The sequence below is a fragment of the Podarcis pityusensis genome, assembly GCF_964106645.2.
Source record: "Podarcis pityusensis genome assembly, chromosome: 14".
NCBI lineage: Eukaryota > Metazoa > Chordata > Lepidosauria > Squamata > Lacertidae > Podarcis > Podarcis pityusensis.
In genome coordinates, this window is record NC_138039.1 from 51,071,533 (window position 1) to 51,097,373 (window position 25,841).

General features: G+C 45.7%; 1 protein-coding gene across 5 annotated transcripts in view; it reads left to right on the top strand.

Moving 5' to 3' along the window:
- The first annotated feature begins 364 nt into the window (after positions 1-364).
- APBA2 (amyloid beta precursor protein binding family A member 2) overlaps positions 365-25,841 on the top strand; it is a 106,003-nt gene continuing 80,526 nt past the window's right edge. For 3 of the 5 annotated variants that reach the window (XM_080980723.1, XM_080980722.1, XM_080980726.1), the window contains exon 1: positions 365-537. The gene's annotated coding sequence lies outside the window, so the exon portion shown is untranslated. Of the gene's footprint in view, positions 538-594; positions 683-1,156; positions 1,177-25,841 lie in introns of those variants that run through there. The other 2 variants (XM_080980724.1, XM_080980725.1) reach the window with 2 other exon arrangements.

The following is a 25,841-nucleotide window of genomic DNA, read 5'->3' on the forward strand; positions in this document are numbered from 1 at the left end:
TCCCTCCACAAAGGCAGTCTGCATTTGAACCCCGGCTTCCAGCAGCCCGGCAGGGACTCCTTTGGCAGAACCTCCCATGCAGGGGCAGTCTACCCTCGAAGGCCAGCTTCCGCGCCAAGCCCCTTGCCAGGAGCTCCGCCAGGCCTGCTCCAGCCAAGCCTCCCCGGGCAGGAGCAGTCTGCCTTGCAACCTTCCCCGTCTGCCTTGGCCTCGCCGGGCGGCCGCTCCCTGCCAGCTCCATGCAGGTTCCCGGGCGCGCTCGGCGCACTCAGCTTCCCGGGTTAATTAGTAGTCTCCGTGTGTGGCTGGGAAGCAGGAGAAGGAGCCGTACAAAAGAGCCCGGGCAGCTGCGGCGGCGGCGGCGGCGGCTGCTCTCCTCCTCCTCCTCCTCCTCCTCCTCCTCCAGACTCTCCCCCCTTCCTCCTCCTCCTCCTCCTCCTGCTGCTGCTGCTGCTGCTCTTCTTCCCCAGGCCGCCTGCAAGGAGTCCAGTTCCTTCCTCGGGGGAGGACAAATCCTCCCCGCCCTGCGCTGGCCAGGTAAGGAAGGGGCGCGCGCCAGGCTGGGCTGTGCCCCCCAGGGCGGGCGGGCGGGCGAGCGAGACAAAGCCCCAGCCCTCAAGAGGATGGGGATGGGCGCAAAGGGCTTTTAGGCTGCCAGCTCTCCTGTGCATCCTTAGCAGAGGTGGGTGTTTTCTGCATGGATGCCGCCCGCTCCCGGGGGCTCCTTTATTCTCGAAAGTCAGGGGAGGGGGCGATCGAGCCATAGCTAGAGGCGCAGAAACCCGGAGCCTTGCAGGCTACGCTTCTTGGATCGGGAGGGGGATGCAGACACACTCTTTTTGCACAGGGTGGGATGATGATGTCCAAGGAATAGTGCGCCTCCTCCTCCCCTCTCTGCATTTGGCGGCGGGGGGGGGGTAATGCCCTCAGAGGACACACCTGTGCCCCCCCTTCATACCCCTCCCCCGCTCAACTTTTGGCAGTGCAATGCAGGATGCTGTTTTTGCTAGGGCTCTGCATTCCTATTTGCCACCCTTCCTGCCTGCTCTCTCTTTCCATCTCTGCGCATCCCTCCCCCCCCCCCAAAGAAACCCACCCTCCACCCACAGTTCCCTTCCCTACTGGGAGGAGAGTGTGGACTTGTATGTCAGAAGTCATATAGCCTTATCTCACTAGGTATTTATTGTTGTTATTATTATTTATTTTAAAGCAGTGCAGGTGATTTGGGGGCAGACAGAGCAAAGTGCATGAGAAACCATGCAAGTGTACTGCAGGGGCTTTGGAGGGGGGGAGATGTTATCCACTTTTCTTCTTTCCCCCCTCCACTGAAAAGCACACATTTATGGGGGGGGGGGAGCAGAGCACTTAGAGGTATCACAGACCCAGTGCCTTTGGGTATTTCCTTGGTGTGTTTTTGTTTTATTAAGCATTTTCTGCCAAGATGTGGGTGACGAGGGCAAGGCAATGCCCCCCACCCACCCACTAGGCTGGCCAATCTGTTGCTATGGCTTGGGGCTCAGAGGAATGAACAGTTGTGCCTGTATGCAGGGGAGGTTTGGGCTGTGAATGTCTGGTTTGCAAGGAGACATGGAGACTAAGCAGGGAGATTTTCTCCTCCTGGCACAACCATGGCATCTTTTTTCTTCTCTGCTATTGTGGGACTTGCAGAGAGGGAGAGAGAGATTTGCTAGCCAAGCCATGGCTGGCTGATCTCCCTCATGCCGGGCGCACAGGAGAGGGAGAACAGTCTCCATCCAGAAAAGAGGCAAGGAGAGCAGAACCTTCCTTTAAGACCCCCCCCCCCAAGTCTCTTTGCTTTGTTCCGGGTCAACCTGTCTTCGCTGTCATTCCTTGTGATGTGTCCTCCGTCATCTATCTTTCAACACTGAATTTTATTTATTTATTTATTTATTAAAAACCCTGTTCTGTGATTTAATCCGTGTGACAGAAGTCCTGTGGCATCTGAAAGATTAGCAGATTGATCACAGGGTGAGCTCAGATGCATATGATTTCTTGCTTAGCCGGACTGACACATCTGCCCCCCCAGGATTTGTGTCTCCAGCATGGTCTTCTTGATACACAGGATTGGCAGGTGTAAAATGAAACTGGATGTCAGGGCAGAAGGCCAGGCGCCCCCCCCCAAGGGTATGTGGGGTACAGGAGGGGGCTGGACGATTGTTTGGTCCAGAGTCCAAAATTGAGTAATGACACCTGCATGGGACAATCCTCCAAATCCTCCTCCGACCACATTCTGACCTTCTACATGTCCAGATATCCCACATGTGTTCTGACCTTGTATCTTGCTCCCAGGTGCGCAATGCTGATGGCTTGGCAGTAGATTTGTTTTAGTCAAGTTGGAAAGATGGAAGAAGGAAAACCAGGGAAATTCAGCATATCTCTCCCCTTCTCTCTTTCCCTGAGTTTTCCATATATATGGATATATGCCTCCGGTGTAACAACTGAATTGAAGCTTTTGATCGAGTTATTTCCTCCCCTCCGTAATGAGGTCTGGAGGGAGAAGCTACTCAATTAAAAATTCTCCGCTTCATCTTTCTTGGGGTAAACAGCGTGACAAATTATAACCTGGTTTTCTTCTCTCTATTCACCCCCCACCTTTATTCTGCTTGGATAATTCTCTCAGATGTTAGCACTGGAAGAGGGGTGGGGGAGGAGTGGGTTCCCCTCCCTCATCCAGCCCTTAAACACCGAAATTGGGACACAGACCAGAATATTTGAATTGCTGCATTAATGAAATTATTGTGCTTGGTGCTCCCCACCTACTGGCAGCATTTGTAACATGGAGAGGGGTCCTCTGGTGTTAATGTGTCAAGGGAGGTTGGGCAATGTGCTCTGTGTGCCCCAGTGAGAAAGTGTGCACTAAAAAAGCAACCCACCCCCAAACCACCCCCTTATGCAGATTGTAGCAATGCTGAATCCTGCCTGTGGAGGTGTGGGCTTTGGGAGACCAGCTTGCCACAGCTGGTTGGCATCTGTGGCAGAGCCTGAGGTTGCCCCGTGCCTGATGTGGGTGTGGGTGGGCTCAGCACTTGCTGTGCATGGCGCGGATGGAAGGCTGGGTTTATAAGACCTGCAGAGTTGGACTGCAGAGGGTCAGTGGGGCTGCCTTTGGAGGGTGTCCAGGGCCTGACTCTGCTTTCAATCCAGAATGCAGCAGTGATGACAGAAATTATAGGCCCCATTGAACATGGTGGGACCTCTGAGCAAACATCCACAGGCCTTGTGGTGGTGGTCTCTGAAAATCGCTCTGGTTACCAATATACCTCACTCTATCGAGTTCTTCTTAGTCTTTCCTCTAACACACAGGATGATTTATCCTGTGTCATGATGTCTACATAATGTGCATTTTTCTGTCACAACCCCCCCTCCCCGGCCTTTTATTTCCTTTGCTGGACAAGGGAGACCTGGGTTCAAATCCTCACTCAGCCACAAAGCTCAGAACTTGAAGCAATCACATTCTCTGAGCCTGAGCTTCTTGGAAGAAGGATGGCTTTAGAAACGTAAAAAGCATTGGAAGCGCCTGAAAGGAAGCCTTGCTCAAGCTCTGTTACCAGATGGTCTGGTTTTGGGGGTTCACTGAGATGCAGACTTGGGTTTGGGATGCAGCAAAAAGAGGAACATTTGCTGGACATTGGTTTTGACTTTATTAGTTACATATATAAAAAGAACACTAACAGATCCCCCCCCCTTTCCCATTATGTGACACTTCAGAATTTCTAACTCTTCCAGTTTGGAATTTGCTTATTGCCGATACTCTTCTCCTTCAGTGCAAGGCCTATTATCCTTTTTCTCTGGTGTCCTTGTGAAGATGGTAAACAGAAGGTGACTGAATGCTCTCAGACTTGATGCTCTGTTTTGATAAGTCTTCCCAGTGAAATGCATGAAATATTTGATTATTTATTATTGTGTTCAGTTACATTTTACTTTTATCTGACTACATAAAAATAAATAAAAATGGGATGGGGGTAAATTGTAACATGGATTAAGGTTTTCCCCATGTTGTGGGGGAGGTAAATAGTTTGCCCCTGGGATGCCATTCTTAGCTGCAGTTTTGTGAAGGGCTTTACATGCAGTTCCGATTGGAGGGTTTGCTCAGTTTCTCCTTTCATAATGTTGCTGTGAAGATGTTGCGGATTTGCTCTTGGGGCTTGGGATGCAAGCTTGGGGCTGGGGGGCTGTCTCAGCTTAGCCTCATGGGGGTGGGCAATGTGGACCTCTGGGTGTTGCTGGACTGAAGCGCCCATCGTCTTTCACCATGTCGGCTGTGGCTGATAGGAGTTGTGGTTGCACAGCTGCTGGGGGGGGTGTGTGTGTGCCAAGTTGGTCTTCTAGCCTCGTGCAATGGGCCACCAGCAATTAAAGCAGCAGCTGGGCTGGCTGGGAAGAGATTGACTGCTGGGCTGGCTGGGAAGAGATGTGGTGTGTAAACTGGTTACTGTACTCTTTCATGCTACTGAGGCTATGGGTGTGGGAGAAATGTGATTCAGTTCACATTTAAAGGTGGATCTATTTGATTCATACTTTGCAAAATGATACAAGAACCAAAACAAAGCCATCGTTTGAAATTTCCACTTCTCCGAATTTTGCAGTGCTGTTCTTCCACCAAGTAATGTGTGCAAAAATGCATAGAGTTAGGCAAAGTGTGCCTCAAAATGCATATGTAACATACATATTACTGTTAGGCATAATTGCATACTAAAAATTTCATACGAAAATGTGTATATTGGGAGAATTTTGTACGAGATGTTTCACAAACTATACTCTAGTAAAGGTAAAGGTAAAGGGACCCCTGACCATTAGGTTCAGTCGTGACCGACTCTGGGGTTGCGGCGCTCATCTCGCTTTACTGGCCGAGGGAGCCGGTGTACAGCTTCTGGGTCATGTGGCCAGCATGACTAAGCCGCTTCTGGCGAACCAGAGCAGCGCACGGAAACGCCGTTTATCTTCCCGCTGGAGCGGTACCTATTTATCTACTTGCACTTTGATGTGCTTTTGAACTGCTAGGTTGGCAGGAGCAGGGACCGAGCAATGGGAGCTCACCCCGTCGCGGGGATTCGAACGACCGACCTTCTGATCGGCAAGTCCTAGGCTCTGTGGTTTAACCCACAGCGCCACCCGCGTCCAGCCTCACAAATAAATCTATAAAACCTAGTAGCCCAGACTAAATGTTACCTAGACAATCTCCCCCCCGCCACATTGTTAGTCATTTTGTACCTTTAAAGGAAAAGGGACAAAAAAACGCACACCAGATGCACACACATATGTATATGTAATTTCTTTTTTTTCTTCTTTCTTTTTTGAAGGCTGATGTATTTTTATTACAGATTGTCTTGTTTTACAGTATATGTAATTTCTGACTTGCTCCTTGGAGGCAATTTTTACAACTAGGCAAGTGGCTATCTACAAACCTGTTCTGGTGGCCATACCATGAGCCCAGCAGTGCTGTCACAGTTAGGCTTGGGCTGGCAGGCTGTGATAGAACTTGCCTGTATAAGGATCACTTTCTTGCTTTCAAGGAAGAGTCCCTGTCTGCACATGCTGGGCAGGGGGCAGCCTAGGCCGGCTGATCTGAGCGTGAGCTGGTATGATAGCTTCTGGAGAAAGGGTTGAACAGAGCTTGCCATCAGCAAGGTTTCAGGGATGTTCCATTTATCATATTTGTAATATGTGCTCTTAACTTTAATGTAAAATTCAATATTTTGGTATCAAAATATGTGTGTATGCCTTAGGGAATGCTTATTTGGTTAAGGCACATTAAAATATATATCCATAGGAAGAAATGCTGCTTCCCCACATGATGGGTGAAGTGGTGCAGGGCATAGGCCCTGATTTCCTCCTGAGCAGGAACAGGCTGCAGGCTCATGCATAATATCAAGTCATGGTTTACCAAGGTGTGATTGAGACTTGTGCTTTCCTGTTTCCTTTCTCTCCCTCCCTCTTGATCTCTGATTCACTGAGTTACTTCGTCTTTAGCACAAATTGGAGGTTCCTCTTTTCATCCAAAATGGCAAACTCTCCCTCCAAGTCAGGATTGCAAACTCCCTTCTTTGCAGGCCTGGCGTGGAGGGCAAAGGGAGATGTCCTTCTCTTAAGACCGCCTAGTGAATGTGTTGCTTGTGCAAGACGTGGAATAGGAACTTCCTGGCTCCCCTTAGCCCCTGTAACATTCGGAAGAAGGAGCCACAGGGAAGATTCTTCTCTGCCTGAGACCCTGGGGAGCTGCTGCCAGTCAGAGAAGGCAATACTGGGCTAGGTGGAGAAAGAGTCTGAAATGATAGAAGGCAGCTTCCTAAATTCCATATCTTCTCATTTTGATTAGGAGCTGATTGAGAAAACAAGTAAACATAGTTTTTCAATAGCACCCACATGTTGCAACAGTAACATTTTCTGTAGCATTTGTCCCTGCAGCCTTTACACTTTCCAAATGCAACACAATGTCGCAATATCTTAATTTGACTTGTACTGTACAATTCATTTTATGGTGTGCAGTTTCCTAATGGGAAGTTTATATATGCGTGTGCGCTTGAAATGCTTCATGCAATTAAGGCACTTTAGTTGACCCATTGTTTTCTTAGCTCCTTCTTTTAAAGACCTTCATACTCTTAAATCTCTGAAGATAAGACTGCAAGACACTGGAACAATTAGGACAGCTGGTGGAAGTAACTCTTTGCAGGGGTGTATTAAGTGGTGTGTCTGACACAGGAACATTGCTAGGTACTTAGAAGATTTGGTGCGTGAGCCCATTGTCACACACATGCATGAAAATTAGAATTTATAAGTCACAGAAGGCAAGCCAGCTAATTTCCCACCCAAATCTCTCCATTATTTTTTAAATTTAATTTGCACCCCACCACAGGTCACCCCAAATCAGTTCCTCTTTAATGCATCTTACCCCCAATTAATTTCCCAACAGATCTTGCTCCACATCAAATCAATTCTCCCTGTTCCCTGCCCCCCTTAGTCATCTTCTGCTAATTTATTCCCTCAAATTAGCACCATACAAAGGAACCCAGATCTTCAGCCCAAATCAGTTTCTCCCAAATGCATTGCCCACCAGGGAACACTTGGGACTGGGCTCCAAAGCTCAGCCTTAGCAACACCACTGATTTGCCATGATGCCCCTTCCTCAACTGCCTCCTCCTTGTGGTTCTCTGTGCCTCCTGTCTCCTGGTTTCACACCTCAAACTATTAAGTAACTCAATTCTAGTTTTACTGAGTTGTGAGAAAACCCATCTCTCCATCCTAACCCCAAGAAATGGCCTCTCTATCAAAACAGGGTTGACCCTAAAATGTGTTTGTGATGGATTTTTGCTACAGCTGCATCTTTCCCCTTTCCCCTTTTGCTTGAACATTTTGCTAATCTCCTTCTTAAAAACAAAACAAAACTCTTATTTGTGAACCTATCATTTTAAAAGCCTCATGGGCAGCCACCACAGAACGGAGCAGAGCTTGGGTCCCACTCAAAAACATCCTGTTACCTGACCAGGAGGCTGGTGAAGGACAACCCCTTAGCTTGGACTTGCATTCAGTGACACTTAAGATTAACCTACTGAGGAAAAAGCTGCCTTTGTGGAATCAGGATGTGTGTGCTTGAATTACAGTGGTGCCTCGCAAGACAAAATTAATTCGTTCCGCAAGTTTTTTCGTCTTGCGGTTTTTTTCGTCTTGCGAAGCACGGTGTCGGAAAAGCTTTGGAAAAGCTTCAAAAATCACCAAAGTCCTCAAAAACCTCAAAAAAGACTACCACACCGCGTGCTATGAGTTGCTCCTCAAAGTCAAGTCGCAACTGTATTAACGGTTTTAAGAAAAAGGAAACAAACTTGCAAGACGTTTCCGTCTTGCGAAGCAAGCCCATAGGGAAAATCGTCTTGCGAAGCAACTCAAAAAAACGGAAAACCCTTTCGTTTTGCGAGTTTTCCGTCTTGCGAGGCATTCGTCTTGCGAGGTACCACTGTAATTCTGCAGGATTTGCTTTACTTTCCTCACTCACTATGAAGTGAAGTGGCAAGCACAAGGAACTTGGTTTTCTGAAAATCTGTGTCCAGCCAAAGGATTCTGATGCCACCTTGTTTACTGTGTGCCAATTTTCAATGGTTTGCCTCAGGCTGGGACTTGTCGCCGTGTGAGAATCCCGCAAGAGAAATTGTGTCATGAACTTGGTTTCTCATCTCAAAGTGACAAACCAATGCATAAAGTCTACTGGCTGAATTTGGATTCCACAGTCAGCTTTCAGTTTGGGGCAAAATCTCAGCATCAGGTGGTGTCATGTTTGCCATTTGGAATTTCCACCTTCAGCATTAAGTGTTTGGGACAGACTTGCTTCTAGACTCTCTTGTTCATGGGAATAGCTCCAGAAGCATTCCTGTGGGAAGTGTGTGTTGTGGTGGATCTGAACCCCTGCCTGGCTTTTCCAAAGAAGAGCCCTTCCTGGATGAAGACATCAGTGTAGCTTGGATCTGGGTGCAGGCATAAATTTAGCTCAAATTCAGCTTGGATCTTTTTATTGTGCATTGCCTTGACTATTGTGCAGAAAGTGATTAATAAATCAATGGTGATTTTTTCTTTCTTGGGAAAATTTCATTGTAACAGCATAGCCTGACTTGGAGTCAGGCCACTTCCTATTGTCTGTCTAGCTCTGTCTACTCTGACTGGCACTGACTCTCCAGGGGGATCTCAGGGTTCTTTCCCCATCACCAGCTACCTGATTCTTCTAGCCAGGGATGGAATCTGGGACCTTCTGCAGGCAAATCATGCATGCTATCCCTGAGCCAAATGGTCCTTCTCCAGACATGTGTCTACATGGGTGTAGACACTCCATTAGAGACAACCCTCTGATACCTAAAGATTGCTTTGATTTTCACTTGCATGTGAAGAAGACTCCAGTGGGCATGTGGCCTGAGGGGGAAGGGTGAGCATCATCTAAGAGAGCATTTTGTAAGTAGGTAAGCAAAAAGGATACCTTAGGCATTGGTTCCCCACCTCCCTATTTGACATGAGGCAGTATGGCTTGGAAGCAGCAGGGATGACCTAGGATGGGAGAAGGATTACCCAAGCTGGTGCTTTCATGGCTAGCTGCTGTTGATAAATGTGTGTGCTTTGGAAGAGAATATGGGCAGTGCAGGGAAGTACTGCTGGAGGGGACAGAGATAGACTGGCTGTGCAATGGTTGACATATCAAGGACCCAGGCCGAGGCTTAATGGCATGTGATGGAGCTCAGCAGGTCTGCATCTGGTCAGTACCTAACAGGAGATCACCCAGAAGCTCCCATGTCTGTCTCCTTGACTTCTGTGATAGAAGAGGAGTTTTATGGTTTTCATGCGGAAGGTCCCAGGCTGGGAGAGAATCTTGCCCGAGACCCTGGGCAGCTGCTGCTCTTCAACATAAACAGTACTGAGCTCCATGGACCGATGTTCTCACTCGGCACGAGGTGGTTTCTTGTGCTCTCCACCCCAAGGAGTCTTTACAATATGCAATAACTTCTCCCCCCCCCTCCCCACCCGCCCACATTTCCCATCACAATGACAGGCAATTTGTTAGTTTTTAAATAGCACCTGATATCTAGTGGCAGACATTTTATTACAGCAACCTTTAGGTCAGAGGCAGAATGTGCATGGAATCCAAATATTCCTTCTTCTTGGTCTCCATTTATTTCCTGTTATAATCACAGGCTTGCATCCATAAGTCACTTAAGTGTGCCAAACGGGGCTTTTCTGGGAAAGACAGAAAGGTTGGCTTATGAGGTTATTTGCTACCATAGGCAGAGCGAAGAGGGAACATGAGAAGAACCATACCGGATCAGGTCCATGACCCATCTAGTCCAACATCCTGTTCTCTCAGTGGCCAAGCAGATAACCTGTGGGAAGCCAGCAAGCAGGATCCGAGCACAAGAGGCCCCTCTGCTCAAACAACTGGTATTCAGAAGCATTGGCGCTTCCCCCTGCGGGGGCAGGGCAGAGCCCCCGAGAGCCCTCTCCTCCCTTCCTCCCTAGCGCCAAGGATTCTGTGGCCAGCCAGGCCAAGGAATCACCACAAGAGTCATGAAACAGGTACCATGACATAGTAAATGGGCTTATAATTGTCCCATTCAAGGCTCAGTGGCCTGGTCTACCCGTATGATTAAGTCCACAGTCAGATGCAGTAAATGGTTCTGAAGGCCAGTTGCTGGAAACTGCAGGAGGGGGAGCATGCTCTTGTGCTCAGGTCTGGTTTGTGGGTTTCCCATTGGCCACTGGGAGAACAAGATTCTGGACTAGATGGGCCATTCGCCTGATCCAGCAGACAACGGAAGCTCCTGGGTGGCTGGAGGCTTTGCCAGCAGAAGCTGACGGAGGCAGAGGCTGCGGCTGCATAAAAGGCAGTGAAGGGGCTGAAAGTGGGGTAGGTGCAAGGGGACTGGATGTTGAGACCATTGGTGTGGGTTGGCAGAGTGACCACTCACTGGGTCCCTTCCTGGGACTGGACTCCTCACCTGTAGCTTCTCCCTCTGATGTTTCTCAGTGTCCTGATGTGACTTGCCCCATCTGCTGCAGGCAATGCAGATATATTTTTTTTGCAGGGTGTGTGTGTGTGTGTGTGTGTGTGTGTGTGTGTGTGTGTGTTATTGGGTTGTTGTTGTTTTAACTGTCCTTTGTGGTTTTATAGGCTGGTTTTATCCTATGAACTGCCCTGAGACCTGCAGGCAAAGGGTGGTATATAAATTCTATAAAAGCATCCTCATCCTCATTCCTCTCCAGAGTTTTCAGCTGCCACCTCTTTGGGCACCCCCCCCACCCTTTGTCCTGATCTGAGCAGCCCCTCCATGATGGCTCCTCAAGGCCCATGACAAATGGTGTAAGCAAGTGACACATGTGGTCAGGGCCAGCGTTCCCGTTTAGGAAGATGCAAATAGCAGGTCCTGGTCTTCTGTCTTTTCACACTCCACTTTGGAGGGTTAACAAAAACAAGTCCAAATAAATGCTCAGAGAGTTTGGCATCTGTTGACAGCATCACCCCTGGGCACAGCAGTTTGCATAGAATGTCTCCATTAGGAAATATGTTTTTTGAATTAGTTCCTCACAAAAGAGAATTGGGAAATAACTGTGTGTCTTTCTTATGCCTTGGCCACTTCTTTGAAAAACAAAAAGCTAAACACATGCACACACATTTAAAAGTATTGTGTCACTGGTAATAGGCATGGAGAAATCAGAATTCTGATTCCGCATTTTCCAGCTTGAACACTTCTTCATCCACATTTCATATATTATCACAATTTTGCCTAATATGCACATTTGCAAGCTATTTTCACACATATACTTTTTGTTGTTGAAGAACGGCATTACAAAATTTGGAGAAGTGTGGACTAGGTACCAAATTGACTTATATCCTACCTTTAAGGGAAAACAGGTTTTGAGTATAAATAATAATAATAATAATAATAATAATAATAATAATAATAATAATTTATTTATATCCCGCCCTCCCCAGCCAAGACCGGGCTCAGGGTGGCTAACAACCAATAATAAATGGGGCAATAAGATGGGGCAGGTTTAAGACTATTTCCCCTCTGCTACTTCATGACAGTCAACTTAGGGACATGGATTTAATTATGTAGAACAACTTGATGTATTAGGGTCCAAGGGAGCAGAACTGTGGTATATTGGATGGCAAATAGAAAGCAAAGGGATTCTGTTAACATTGCTGATTGTAAATTCTCCAGTCACAGAAAAGATTTATAGATAGGTCAATAAAGCAAAGCTAAATAATTAATGCATTTATTTTATTTCGGTGCTTGAAATATTTCACAGCTAAAATCTCAATCCTGTCTCAGGGTGTTTGGTTAGCTTAAAACAAAGAAATGCAGCACATGACCTGGATCAAAATACAAATGTACATATTTCTCCAGGGGCTAGAATGGGGAGACCTTAAGGTCCTGAGGTCCTGGGCCGTGTAGATTTTATTTTAAATCTGTATTATTATTATTATTATTATTATTATTATTATTATAACAAGCTTGGTATAGCTGAAACTAATTTCTCTCTCTCTCTCTGTTGGAAGACATTAAAAAAAATGAAATGAAATTCAAGTGATGTCCAGTGACTTCCCTGAATGCCCTTCTTTTATATATGCTTACACGGAGGTGGTTTTTAGCTCTTTGGGATTACAGTAAATCTTTCTCTGTACAGAATCTCTCTTGGAACCATGTATCTCAGTTGTCCCCTGTTTGGTATAACTGGAACCATCCGCTAACAGTTGATCTAATTAGAAGTAATGATTTCAACCCAAAAAAGCTATTAAGATTAATGGACTCCTGGGAAAGGATAGCATTGCTTGAGCTGCATTTTGGCGCAGAAGACGAGGCTGTGTGCATTTAGTTTGCATAGAAGTAAATGGACCTGAGTGAATGAGGTGTTACTCCCATTAAAGTGAGGAGAGCTTTTTCCTGCTGCTGCTTCTGAGCTCAGCATGGCAGGATCCCCTCAGAGGGAGACCAGCTCACTTTGGGAGCTCCAGCCTTACAGCTTGCATTTTTAATTTTAGTTCATAAAATAGATATACTGCTTGTTTGTAAAAACAAACCAACACAAAGCAGTTTACACAAAGAACAAAACGCTAAAATTATCAGTAAAAGCCGTTAAAAACAGCTATTTAAAACATTCAGAAAATAATTAAAATTGATGAGCTAAAAGCCATTTAAAACACATGGCAACATTCTACATGTCTAAACAAAAATCTTTTTTGCTTAGGCTGTAAAGAGTACAGTGAAGGTGTCTGCCTGATGTCAATAGGCCGGGAGTTCCGAAGTGTAGGTGCCCCATGTTAAAATATCTTCTTCTTTTACAAGCGCAGAATGAGTATTATGTGGCACCTGTAAGAGACCTGCAGATCAAAGGGGTCAAGTGGAAGGCTTTCTCACAAGTAAACTCTTCCCAGGTGGTTAAGGGATTTTTACAATACAGTGGTGCCTCGCAAGACGAAATTAATTCGTTCCGCAAGTCTCTTCGTCTTGCGGGTTTTTCGTCTTGCGATGCACGGTTTCCCATAGGAATGCATTGAAAATCAATTAATGCGTTCCTAGGGAAACCGCCTTCAGGCCAGGTCCGGGGACAGTCTGTCCCCGGACCTCTTCTGAAGGCTGGGGGGGGGGGGGGACAAGGGCTTTTCTTCCCACCCCCAGCATTTTAAAAAACCCCAGGACAGCGGAGGACTTCTCCGCTGTCCGGGCGATCTTAAAATGCTGGCGGGCGGCATTTTAAAATCGCCCCGGGACAGCGGAGGACTTCTCCGCTGTCCGGGGCGATTTAAAAGCCCCTGGGAAGGCAGGCAGGGGGGACAAAGACTTTTGCCCCCCGCCAGCCTTCAGAAGGTGTTCCCGCCCCCCACCCCGCTTCGGAGCACCGGGAGAAGCGATCTCCCCGCAAACCCTTGCTTCAAAAGAGGTCCGGGGGCAGCGCGAAGAGAAGACCCGCTGTCCCCGGGGCAAGCTTCGTTTTGCGAAGCAAGCCCATAGGGAAATTCGTCTTGCGAGGCAACTCGAAAACGAAAAAACCTTTCGTTTTGCGAGTTTTTCGTCTCGCGAGGCGTTCGTCTTGCGGGGTACCACTGTACAGTAATAATAGCAACACCTGGAACCTGGCCTGTGAGGACAATCACAAGCCCTGGGTTGGTCCTTGTAGACACGAGGTGACAGGTGGTGCCTTTGAGGACAACTGCCGGACCTGCAAGGGTGTGGCAGGAAAGTGACCGTGGTGGTGCAGGAAAATTAAGGTGACAGCGTGCCAGGTTCTAGGTCCTTGTATTAATTTACAAAGTCCAGAGCAACATAGGTCCAGGGACCTCAGGGACCTCCTGAACTCTTGAATTGCAGCTCAGTCCCTGAGATCTGCTGCAGGAATGTCATTGATTGTTCCCCAGGTTGGTGATACTCTTGACAAGAGAGATCAGCAAAACTTGTGCCAATTTCTAAATGCCTGTTGAAAACTTTTCTGTTCCATTAGGCTTATGCGAGCAATTAAGAATACATCTTTCCAAAATAGTGGGCTGATTTCTGTTTTTAACTTTTTAATATGGTTTTTATTGTATGGTCAGGGCAGACTTTGGTAATCTTTGGTACTATGGCACCCTGAGCAAGGCCAAAATTTGGCGCCCCCAAATGGATCCTCTCCATTTTCTGCCCCGTCGCCTTGGCACCCTGTGCGGGGGAGCTGACCTCACCACCCTAAATCCAGGGCTGGTATCATTTTATGTACAATTGTTGTCAACCTTTGCTCAGTTTTAAAAAATGAATAGTGGTATATAAATAGTTTTACAAATAAAAAATAATGCTGAGAGGTGAGGAGTGGTTTCCTGAGATATTTAAGATTAAGTATGGAGTGCTTTAGATGGTAAATAGTTTGTGAAGAACTGGACCATGTGATCACTCTGTGTGTGTAATTGTGTCCAAGAAATTCTTGGTCCAGCTTGGGGCGGGGAGAGGGAGGGAGGGAGTGTGCAACTGTATTACTGCTTTAGCAGATCCTGAGTGCAGTGCAGACCAGGTTTTTATTTTCTCATCAGCTGAAAGCAGTGGTCTGGCCCATTAGGCCGAGTGAGACAGCTGCTTCAGGCGGCAGATGCCAGGGTGTGGCAGCAACCTCTTGGATCTCTTCCTGAAACCCCTAAGCCTGGCTGCTTCACTTGTCTGCTGGCCCTCTGCTATGGTGGAGGAGGATGCTGTGCCAGCCATTGCCAGCGCAGAAGTCACATTCAGCTGCCAGCCAAGTCAGTTTCTGGATGTGGAGTGGGGTCACCGTCTTGTCCTTTGCGACAGGCAGCAAAATGCCTCAGTCTGCCCATGAGCAAATCTCCAGTATCTTCTGGTTGTGGCAGTTTGCTATGTTGGCTACAAGTGTGCAACTCTCTCTGTGTGCATGGACCAACCAGGATTCTGCAGGCTTTGTGTCCTCCCCCACTTGCAAGAGTCCCCCGTTCCTTTGTGTGTGCCTCATGTGACTCTGTCCTTCATCAAACTATTTCATATAGAGCACCAGGGATGGAGACATTGTTCCTCCACTGTTGGATTTCAGAGACTCGGGTTTAGGGAGATTATTTATACAGCAGGATTTAGTATCTGCCAGTGCTCTGTTTGCTTGATATCACTAGGGACCAGTTCTTCCATAAATCCTCATCCTCAGACGATAAGCCTTTTTTTTTTTTTTTTTTTTTTTTGCAGAGAGCTGAATAAAAATAATTTCCTCCCAACCACCTGCAGTTAAAGTTCTTAATGTCATGGATTTTTAATCTCAAATGGTCTGGGGAAGCAAAAGCTCATCTATTATATGCTGCATTTAAATATGGGACTTTATTTTTCATTCCTCCCCCCCTCACTCTGCTGAAATGTTAAAGCAGGCCTGGTGATTTGTCCAGGAGTGACCCCCAGGAACAGCTTCTGATGCTGACTGTTAGGTTAAAGTGAAATGAAGCCAAATGCAGATTGTGGTGCTGTGTTTCTGCACTGCATTTCTCCCAATGTTTTGGGGACACAGGATGACTCCTGCCTGCTCACTTCTTCATCCAAAGTGGGGGAATCATCTGGAGGGGTGAATTAAAATGGCTTCTTCTAGTCTCCCATCTTCTATACCAGCCTTGCCCAACCAATCCTTAGCACCCTTAACAAACTACAGTTCCCACAATTCTTGGTGGGAAGTCCTGTGCTTTAAATGTGTTTTGTATGTCCCTTAAGTGTGGATCTGCCCTGTTTTTTACCAAAAATTCAAGGAACAATTTTCAGCACTGGCAAAGCTACCAGTGAGCCGTTTGAGTAGTTTTTGCTCCTCTATTTTCTTCTCCCACCTCCTCCTGTCAAATGTTGCTAGAATTGTTGTGCAATCTGCTTTGTTCCTTCCCAATTTTTTCATTTTAAAATATTTTTTATTGTTTTTTACACATGTTTTCCAAACATAACATCCCATCTTATACAGTATAACAAACCTTTGGCTATCACAGCCTAGGACTTCCATCAACCTCGACTAATGGTTCCCTAGCTTTCTTTCTGATTTTGCATTTTATTTTAATAGTTATTGCTATAAAATCCAAATCCTCAATAAACTCCTTCTTAGTCCTTTTTCACAATAATTAATATAGTTCCCATTACAAAACTTCTTGCAACCCTACAAGCGATGTCAATTGATTACAATTGTCTTTCAAATATATCATAAATTTCTTCTTATCTTTCAGGAAAGTCTGGTCTTGCTGGTTCCGAATTTTCCTAGCTAATTTCGCCAACTCTGCATAATCCATCAGTTTCATCTGCCACTCTTCTTTTGTTGGTAGTTCTTCTTGCGTCCATCGCTGGGCTAATAGTATTCTTGCTGCAGTTGTCACAGATAAAAACAATTTTGTAATATATAATTTTTATATATATAATGTACCTACTATACCAAGTAAAAGGGCTTCTGGCTTTTTTGCAAATGTATTTTTCAACATTTTAAAAATCTCATTATAAATCATTTCCCAGAAGTCCTTTACTTTCTTACATTCCCACCACATATGGTAAAAAGTACCTTCTTTTTCTAGCATTTGTTATTTGTTTTGTACATTTTAGCTAATTTCACTGGTGTTATATACCATCTGTACATCATTTTCATTCTATCTTCCTTTAAAGCACTGCAGGCAGTGAAAATTATCCCCTCTTTCCATAATTTTTCCCAATCTTCTAATTGTATATTATGACCAATATCTTTAGCCCAGTGTATCATGACTGATTTAACTTCTTCATCTTTCAAATCCCATTCAAGTAATAATTTATACATTTTGGATAATATTTTAACTTTGTTATTTAACAATTCTAATTTGAATTTCGATTTTGTATATCCAAATCCATTTTTCTTTTTATCATCATTAAACATTTTGTTAATTTGACAACAATGCAACCAATCATTCACAAAACCTTTAACTTCCTCATATGGTTTTAATTTCCATTAGTTATCCATCTCCTTCACTATTTGTTCATAGGTGGCCCAATGTCTCCTCATATTTATCTTTTTCACACTCATTACCTCAAGAGGCGAGAGCCACCATGGTGTCTTATGGTTCCTTCCCAATTTTCTTTTGGGTGTCTTGTGTATGTGTGCAATACCTGAGATGAGAATAGTTCATAAAGTGTCTTGTATGACACAGAAGCACACTTACCCTGAAGGCATTGCATTAATTAATATTCCATCTGTGGTTGTAGCTGCAAACTCATTTATCATACTGCCTTGAGAAATAAGAGGCTAAATTATTGATTTAATTATCATAATGCAGGCTGTCCTTGCATGGATTGTGACCTGATGGGCTTGCGATAAAACTGGCAATCTCTTTCAGCACAGCAGTGGTGAATCAATCTTTTGTGCAATTTTAAACTGTTGTGAAAATACACACAAGGGTAAACATGTTGGTCTATAAGGAAAAGGAGCCTGCAGAGTCCACAGCTGGGTAATAATTTTGTTCACAGCACCCAAAAATTCACAAAAATTTGGTAAGCTTCTGTGATCCAGCAGAGACAGTCTTAGATTCTTAGTGGTATTGTGTTGCTGTTGTAGGCAAATATATCAGCGCTAAACAGCAATAGTTGGAACGAGAAACATTGCTTTTGGTGAGGAGTAGTGAAGTTGTGGTTCTCCAGATGCTGCTGAAGTACAATTCCCATAAATCCATTCCATTGGCAGTGCTAGCTGGGCCTGATGGGAGTTGCAGCACAGCAGCATCTTGACAGCCGCAGCTCAGTCTCCCTTCCTTTAGGTGGACACCTTCTAAACTCTTCTTGTTGTCACCTGTTCCTGCAGCATTGGCTGTATTCCTGGTTCCATTAATCCCATACGGTGTAAGGAAAGTTTACACACAACATTTGGGCCTTTAAAGTCGCGCGGTGTTTCTGCAACTTGGGTCCTCTGCTGTTGTTGGACTACAACTTCCATCACCCCTAGATAGCAGGGCCAGTGGTCAGGGATGATGGGAGTTATAGTCCAGCAACAGCAAGGGACCCAAGTTGGAGAAGCACTCGTACAGAGAAATGGTGAGTCCGAGGGGATGTGCTGGAGGTGTGTAGAACACATGGAGAAAGTGAAAAGAGTGTTTTCTTCTTCCTCACAGGAATGGAACTTGGGGGCATCCAATGCAGCTGAACATTGGAAGACTCAGGACAAACAAGCGAAAGGGCTTCTTCACACATTGCAGAGTTAAATTCTGGAATTTGCTACCACAAGGTGTAGTGATAGCCCCCAACTTGGATGCTTTTAAAAGAAAATTTGGCAAATTCATGGAGGGTAAAGTTGTAAATGGCTGCTGGTGAAGGTGGTTGTGATGCCTCCAGTAACAGTGGCCATATGCCTTTGAATGCCCAGTGAGGAGAGGGCACTGGTGCCCGGGTCCTGCTTGTGAGCGTCCCAGAGGCATCTGGTTGGCCACTCTGGGAACAGGATGCTGGGCTACATGAGCCACTGGCCTGATCCAGCTTCAGGGCTCCCACCTTCTTAGGGAGTCAGATCTGGTCCCATCTGTCAGTAGTTGCCCATATTCTACCTTGTTTCTTTGGCCTGTCTTTAAAAACTGACGTGTGCAGTTATTGCAGCTGTTTGGTTTTTCGAACTCCCACCCACTTGCATATACAACAGCATCTTTTAAAAATGAATCTGGGGAGGGGGTGGGGTGGGCATCATAACCACCCACCCTACCCCTTGAGTTGTGAATTGTGTCACATGCATCTTAGAATGTGAATTGTCCCAGAAGGGCCTTGTCTCCAGGCTGCCAGTTCAAATGCGCAAATGTTCAGATTGTTCTGTATACAAAGTGCCCGGTAATCTTGAAGATCCTTTTTCGTCCACCGCACAATGCAATTAAAATCTGGTACACACTGGTCCCCCTGTGCAACTGCGATAAGGCGGCTTAGCTGATTTGAGAGCTGTCCGGGATTCGCAAGGACTTGGAATTAGCATGCTTATGATGTGGCTGAACTGTCTGGCAAATTTGGCACTGATGAAATCAGATGTGTTTCGTGCAAAGTCAGTGTTTCTCTTCTGTTTTATTTATATATCACATGATAAATGTTTGAGAACAGTGGCAATGTGCTCTTTTTTCTTTCTGGATACATTTTAGCACATCCTTTTTGTCTTCTCTGTGAACAAATGACACTGCCTCCTGCTTTGTCGGATCGTTGAGTTCATCTAGTTCAGCACTGTCTGCACAGGCAGTGGCTCTTCCTAGTCCCACAGGCTGGAGGGGAGTGTCTGTCACAGTCCCCCCATCTGAAGATTCCCCCCCCCCCATTTATTTGTAGGTGCCAGGGATTGAATACAGGGCCCTTTGCATGAAAAACATGTGGTTTACCCTGAACTGTGATGCCTATTCTAAAACAGTCTGGGCATTGCACAGAAAGAACTTGAAATGGCCCTTGACTGCGAGCTCATCCACCTAAAACCATACGGTGGAAGGAGAGGAGACTTGGAAAAGAGAGAACCAGCGTAGCAATACTCACATACTTTATTTGTATGCCAGCTTTTCATAGTTCAAACTATGCTCAAGGTGGCTTACAACATTAAAAAATACACAATTGCAAACAATGAATAAAAAATCAAAAAGTATGCCACCAAATTGAACAATTTCTGCATAAATCATAATAAGATCTAAAATAAAGATACAAAAAATTAATATCAAAAACAGCAGCAACATGACCTCCCCAGGAAGAAACCCCTAGACAACCCAAGGTTCTGCTCAGCAGCCTCAGCTTTTGTAGCTGGAGTCAGTCAGGGCCCCATCCTCCCCAGGCCAGGGGGGAAAGGCCTGCAAGGCAGGGAGCAGGTCTTCCCAGAGTCACAGCCAAGGGGGTCTCTGGTAGGAATGGAAAAGGAGCCCTGCAGGATCAGACCAAAGCAATCTAGAAAAGTTAAAGGCGATTGAGACAATGCCAAAATGCAGCTACCTTGTGATAACCACGTTGGTTGAAATCTTGCCCTCTGGGGCAACAAAAGTCCCTCCTGTTGTGCAGCCACCTTTACATACAGACTCATACTATGATGACGACGTATGTGGTCTCTTTAAGATGAATAGGATCTTAAGAGCACGCCTGTCGATTTGCTTGTTCAGAGATGGTTCAGTTCAGTTGGTGGATGTTGTGTGTGTGTGTGTGTGTGTGTGTGTGTGTGTGTTTGCTTGTTAATAAAACACCCATTCTAAATTATTACATTGATTCAGGAACTTCATGTTGAAAACAACATATTGTATAGAATCATAGAATTGTAGCATTGGAAGGGACCCCAAGGGACATCTAGTCCAACCCCCTGCATTGAAGAAATCTCAGCTAAAGCATCTCTGACAGATGACCATTCAAAGAAGTAGAGTCCACCAACTCCCACAGGAGACTGTTCCATTGCCAAACAGCTCTTACTGTCAGAAAGTTCTTCCTGGTGTTTAGTCAGAATCTCCTTTCTTATAACTTGAAGCCATTGGTTCGAATCCAACCCTCCAGAGCAGGAGAAAAGAAGCTTGCTCTATCTTCCATGTGACAGCCCTTGAGATATGTGAAAAGGCTATCATATCTCCTCTCAGTCTCCTTTTTTCCAGGCTAAACATACCCAGCTCCTTCAAGTGCTCCTCAGAAGGCTTGGTTTCCAGACCCTTGATCATCTTGGTCTCCCTCCTCTGCATACGTTCCAGCTTGTCAATATCCTTCTTAAATTGTGGTTCCCAGATGTGGACTCAGGATTTCAGGTGTGATCTGACCAAGGCGGAATAGAGTGGGACTATTACTTCCTTTGACCTGGACACTAAACTTCTGTGGATGCAGCCTAGAATAGTATTTGCTTGTTTGCTGCTGCATCACACTGTGGACTCATGTTAAGCTTGTGGTCCACTAAGACCCCTATGTCCTTTTCACATGTACTACTGGCAAGTCAGGTGTCCCCCATCTTATATTTACGCAGCTGGTTCTTCCTGCCTAGGTGTAGAACCTTACATTTGCACCAATGGAATTCATTTTGTTAGTTTTGGCTCAGTCCCCCAATTTTTTAAGGTCATCTTGAATCTGATTAACAGCTTCCTCGCGAGAATATCATGGGGACTTTGTCAAAAGCCTTACTGAAATCAATATACACTATGTCCACAATTCATCAGTGTTTTTGAATTAAACTAAATAGCTTTAATTGGATTTTGTTATGTATTGAAGTTCTCCCCCTGGCCACCAGGAGTATCGTGTATATAGTTTTCACTCAGGTCCACGTCAGTTATTTTAGGCGGGAAACCCTGGGTTGTTGTTGCTACAATGTTGACAGCCGGCTGCCTATAAAAGCAGGCCGGCTGAGCTGTTTGCTGTTCAGTTCTGTGACAGCTTACAAATAAAGAGCTGCTTTGGAGAAATCTCTGCTTCGTCTGCTATGTCTATCCACTATCTAACAGATTTTGAGTTTGAAATTAATTGTTACTGATTTGAATTTTATTGTATTATCGTTTACCTGAGTGTCTTGTGCAAACTGCTATTCTGAATAATGTCTTTGCATAGGGGAGGGGGCACTGAGGATGGGTTTATGGAACTAAGGGGGCACTGCCCTGAAAAAGTTTGGGAGCCACTGATTTAGATGCTTTCTGGCCTCCCAGCACCATGCCAGTTTCTCTGGAATGGAGGAGTCCAAAGCACTAGGGCGGATGCCAATAGCAGCACTTATTTGGGGGGCTTTGACTCACCTCCCAACCTTTGCCCATTGAATCACCTCCCCTTTGAGAAAGGAATGGAATGATTTAATGGTCACCAGTTGCAATTTCTGCCTCGAGGTCACAGAGGCCACAGAATCGGTACTAAGATGCCATGTTGTCTGATGATCCATGCCTCACAGAAAATGCTACTGAGGTTTATAAAAAATATATGGAGGATTCTCTGAATCCAGGGCTCTGATGGTGGGTGGGAAAGACAAGGAGCACCCAAGGGCCAAACTGAGCCCTTACGCTGGCATTTGGACACCCCCATTTCTCTCTCTCTCTCTCTCTCTCTCTCTCTCTCTCTCTGCACACTTTTTTCTGGCTAGTAGTAAATTTAGGTCTCATTCCCAGTCTGCAAAAACAAATTTGCTTCTTGGCACATATAGCTGTGATTTACATGTACTTTGGTCCATTTTTGACAGCATTGGTTATGTTTATGTTCTGCCAAAGGATGGCAGAGAATAAACAGGTCTTGTCATTGTGAAAACATTTCCTCCCCCTGCCCCACAAAATGATGAAGTGTTTAGATCTGCAGCAAGTGAAGTCATTTGTATGAGGCAAAATGGAACAGCCTCTATGTGATAGTCCTTCACTCCCCACCCTGTGAAATGATTTCAAGGAACATCTCCTGTAATCCTAATAGGCTATAATAATAAAACTGATTATGTATTCAGTGCTGCTGAAGAAAATTACATTCTTCTTGTAGTGTATAGTAAGATGAGGGGGCTGATAATTTTGTTTTAGAATGATAGAATCACAGAACTGTGGAGTTGGAAGGGACCAAGCGCCATCTGCTCCAGTAGGCTGTGATCTACTATCCAGTATCAAAAACTGGCAGGGATCTGCCCACATTCTCCCATTGTCATTCTTCAACTTAAACATATTATATTTGGCTGGGGAAACCCAGCCAGATGGGCGGGGTATAAATAATAAATTATGATGATGACGATAAAAATAATAACAAATTATTACCCCCACATCAGCCCCCTCCCAGGGCCCTTGGAACACGTGGGAAGCCAACACCCCCCGAAATGCCCAATTTCCCCTTTATGGGGGCGGGCCTTACTTTCGAATAAACGCAGCTAGGCTGGAGCTGGAAAGGGGGGGCGGGGAGGGGCGTCCTCGTCTCTCTCCATGCCCCCCTCCTTCCTGTGGCTCCCCCTGCAGCGCTGCAGCCTGCACGGAGCCCGCGCCTCCTCGGCCACCCCCTCCCTGCCTGGGGCTGTGGCTTGCTGGGGACGGAGGGAGGCGCCTGCCGCCTTTCCTGGGGGGGGGCATGGAGGGAGCGGCGCCGCTGCAGCACCTGCCTGCTGGCGCAGAGGATCAGCGGCGTCTGGAGCGGGAAGGAGGCGCTAAAGGCGGCCACGAAGAGGCGGAGGCAGCGCCAGCCAGAGCGCTTGCTGCGGTGAGGCAGCGCGGCTAAGAGGAGCCTCGACCGGCCATGCCGCCTGCGGAGGGGCTTCGGCTGCGACCAAGTGCGCGATGAGGGGCCCCAGCAGCCATGGGCCATAGCTGTCACCTTTTCCCTTTTCTTGTGAGGAATCCTATTTGGAATAAGGGAATTTCCCTTAAAAAAAGGAAAATGTTGACAGCTATTCCATGGGCGAGGGGGGCCTTGGTTGTGTGGTCAACCAAAATCCATCCTGCGATCGACCGGTGGATCGCAATCGACACGTTGGACATGTTTGATCTAGTCCAACCCCCTGCAATGCTGGAATGTCAGCTAAAGCGACTTCCGGGTTAGCGCCACCGGCAATGGCGGGCTTCCTCTGATCTGGAGGAACCCGCTCCGTGAAAATTAGGGTCTGGACCGCCACGGCGAGGCGGAGACCCATCAAAAACCACAGGCGGGAGAAGCCTGTGGACCTGGGATTCGGCTGGCCCCTTTAGCGCCTCCCCTACTCGCGGGGAAACCCGGCTACGGGGATCCGGAGCGACGTGGGGTGAGCGGCGCGGTGCTTCGAATCGATTGCTCTTTTCACGGAGTGAAGCCGCATTGCTGTTGTCGGAGAGCGCTGACTTTTTTCCTGTGGACAATTGGACTCTAAACAAGTACCCATGAGTAGAACGGAAAATTTGGATTACTAAACTTCGTAATTTGGCACCGGAGCGGGAAGGTCTAAACAGGAAGTCCGCCTTCCGCTTTTGTAAACAGTTTGAAGCAAAGACATCGTAAGCTGAAGTCTGGAAAGTCATCTGTAAAGGACTAAATTTCCATAGGTTTAAGCTACAAATCCCCCTTGGAAACAGGAGAAGAGGGGGAAATCTTAAATTGCTCAAGCCTGCAGGAGAGGGAGTAAAGAAAGATAAATTTCTATCGTCTTGAACCTGGGAACGGGCTGTCAAAGATAGACGTTTGGGGAAAGGTCATTGACTGTGAATAATAACGCATGTTGACAGATAGCTAAATAAGAGAAACATATTGACTCCAATGTTTCCTTTTGCACTAAAAAGGAACAAAGATTTGAAAAACGAAAGCAATTTTGTTGCTGGATCTGCTTGTAAAAGGATGGATACAAATAGAAATTGTTTCCTCTAGAGGGAGCTTTTGAACTGTTGTTGGAGTGGACATGGGGAACTCTACAGCTGTAGAGAATTAGAGAGCGTGAGAAACAGGCTCTGACCTTGGATAAGAATGTTGACACAGGAAACCTTAGTGTTTGCTTTGTGCAGGACAAGTGTTTTGTTGGAGCAGCTTCATGTGAAGATGGATTTGATGACTATTGCAATTGATAACTTTGGTCAAACAGTGACCACTGATATAGAACCTGCTCAACAACTGACCCAGGAATCTGCCCTGACAGGGCAAGGTGCGGAGAAGACAAAGGAGGAGGTTGCTGTTGAACCTCAAGTAATACAAGTTGAAAGAGATGTGGCCCGGCAGGAGCATAAGCTGAGACAGACTTGGAGAGACGGAGTCCCGTCGAGATTGGAGATGGCAAGTTGGTCAGATTCTCCTATGCAGGGACGCTTTGACCTATGGGATTTGGTTTTGGGCCAGGAGGAGATTGGAGTGGTCGAGGCACTCAACTTTGGAGGGGCATTGAAGTATATTTTGGAATATTTCTTGGATTTTAGTGTTAACTATGGAGAACGGGCTGACCGGCTGAGAAGGGATAAAGACACTCTTAGGTTGTCCCCCCGAGATCTACTCCTCAGAGACAAAGGAAGGAAATTAAGAACAAGACCAGCAGAAGACAAAATAAAGTGCAGGTACAACTATGAAGAAGATTTGCAGAAGGGACATGGAAAAGAGTTAAGAGCCTCGGACATAAGATGAAACAGATAGAAAGGACTGACAGAACCCGAGACCAGGAAGAAGAGACGGTGGATGAACATTGGCAGAAAGTTTAAATTTATTTAGAGAAATAGTGCAAAATTAACGACTGTTAGGAAAATCTTGGAATGAAACTATTAGGCTTTAGTAGAAATGTTATAAGGAGTTATGTATAAATAAGCTTTTAAGTTCTAGGTTTTTTATGGTAAGATAAGGCTAAAATAAAATAAGACAATTAAAGGACAGAATATAGTGAAAGATGGAAAGGATTTGCTGAGACAATTAATAATTAGAATACAAAAAAGGGAGGTGTGAAGAGGTCGAGGAAATAAGTTAATGAAGATAAGGGTATGGGAATATTGGATTTGTTTTTAAATTTATTTTTGTTGTTTTTGTTTTGGATTTCGGTGTATTGTATGTTTGGTATTTTTTATTTTCTTTTTATTGATCTGTACTGCTTAATCTCTTTTTTCTTTGTTTTTCTTTGTTTTTCTTTCTTCTCTTTTTTTTGGTAACTTTAAATTCCCAATAAATATCATTAAAAAAAAAAAAAAGGAATGTCAGCTAAAGCATCCATGGCAGACGGCCTTCCAGCCTCTGCTTTAAAACTTCCAAGAAAGGAGAGTCCACAACCTCCTGAATGTCGAACAGTCCTTACTGTCAGGAAGTTCTTCTGATGTTTAGTCAGAATCTCCTTTCTTGTAACTTGAATCCATTGGTTTGGGCCCTATTCTCCAGAGAAGAGAAAGCAAGCTTGGAACATACCTGGATTTGCCTTCATTTTATAGTCTCATAAATAAATGTAATCTGATAGCTAAAATGAAAGGAGTTTGTGGCATCTTAATCTCTTTAGGTGATTGTGGT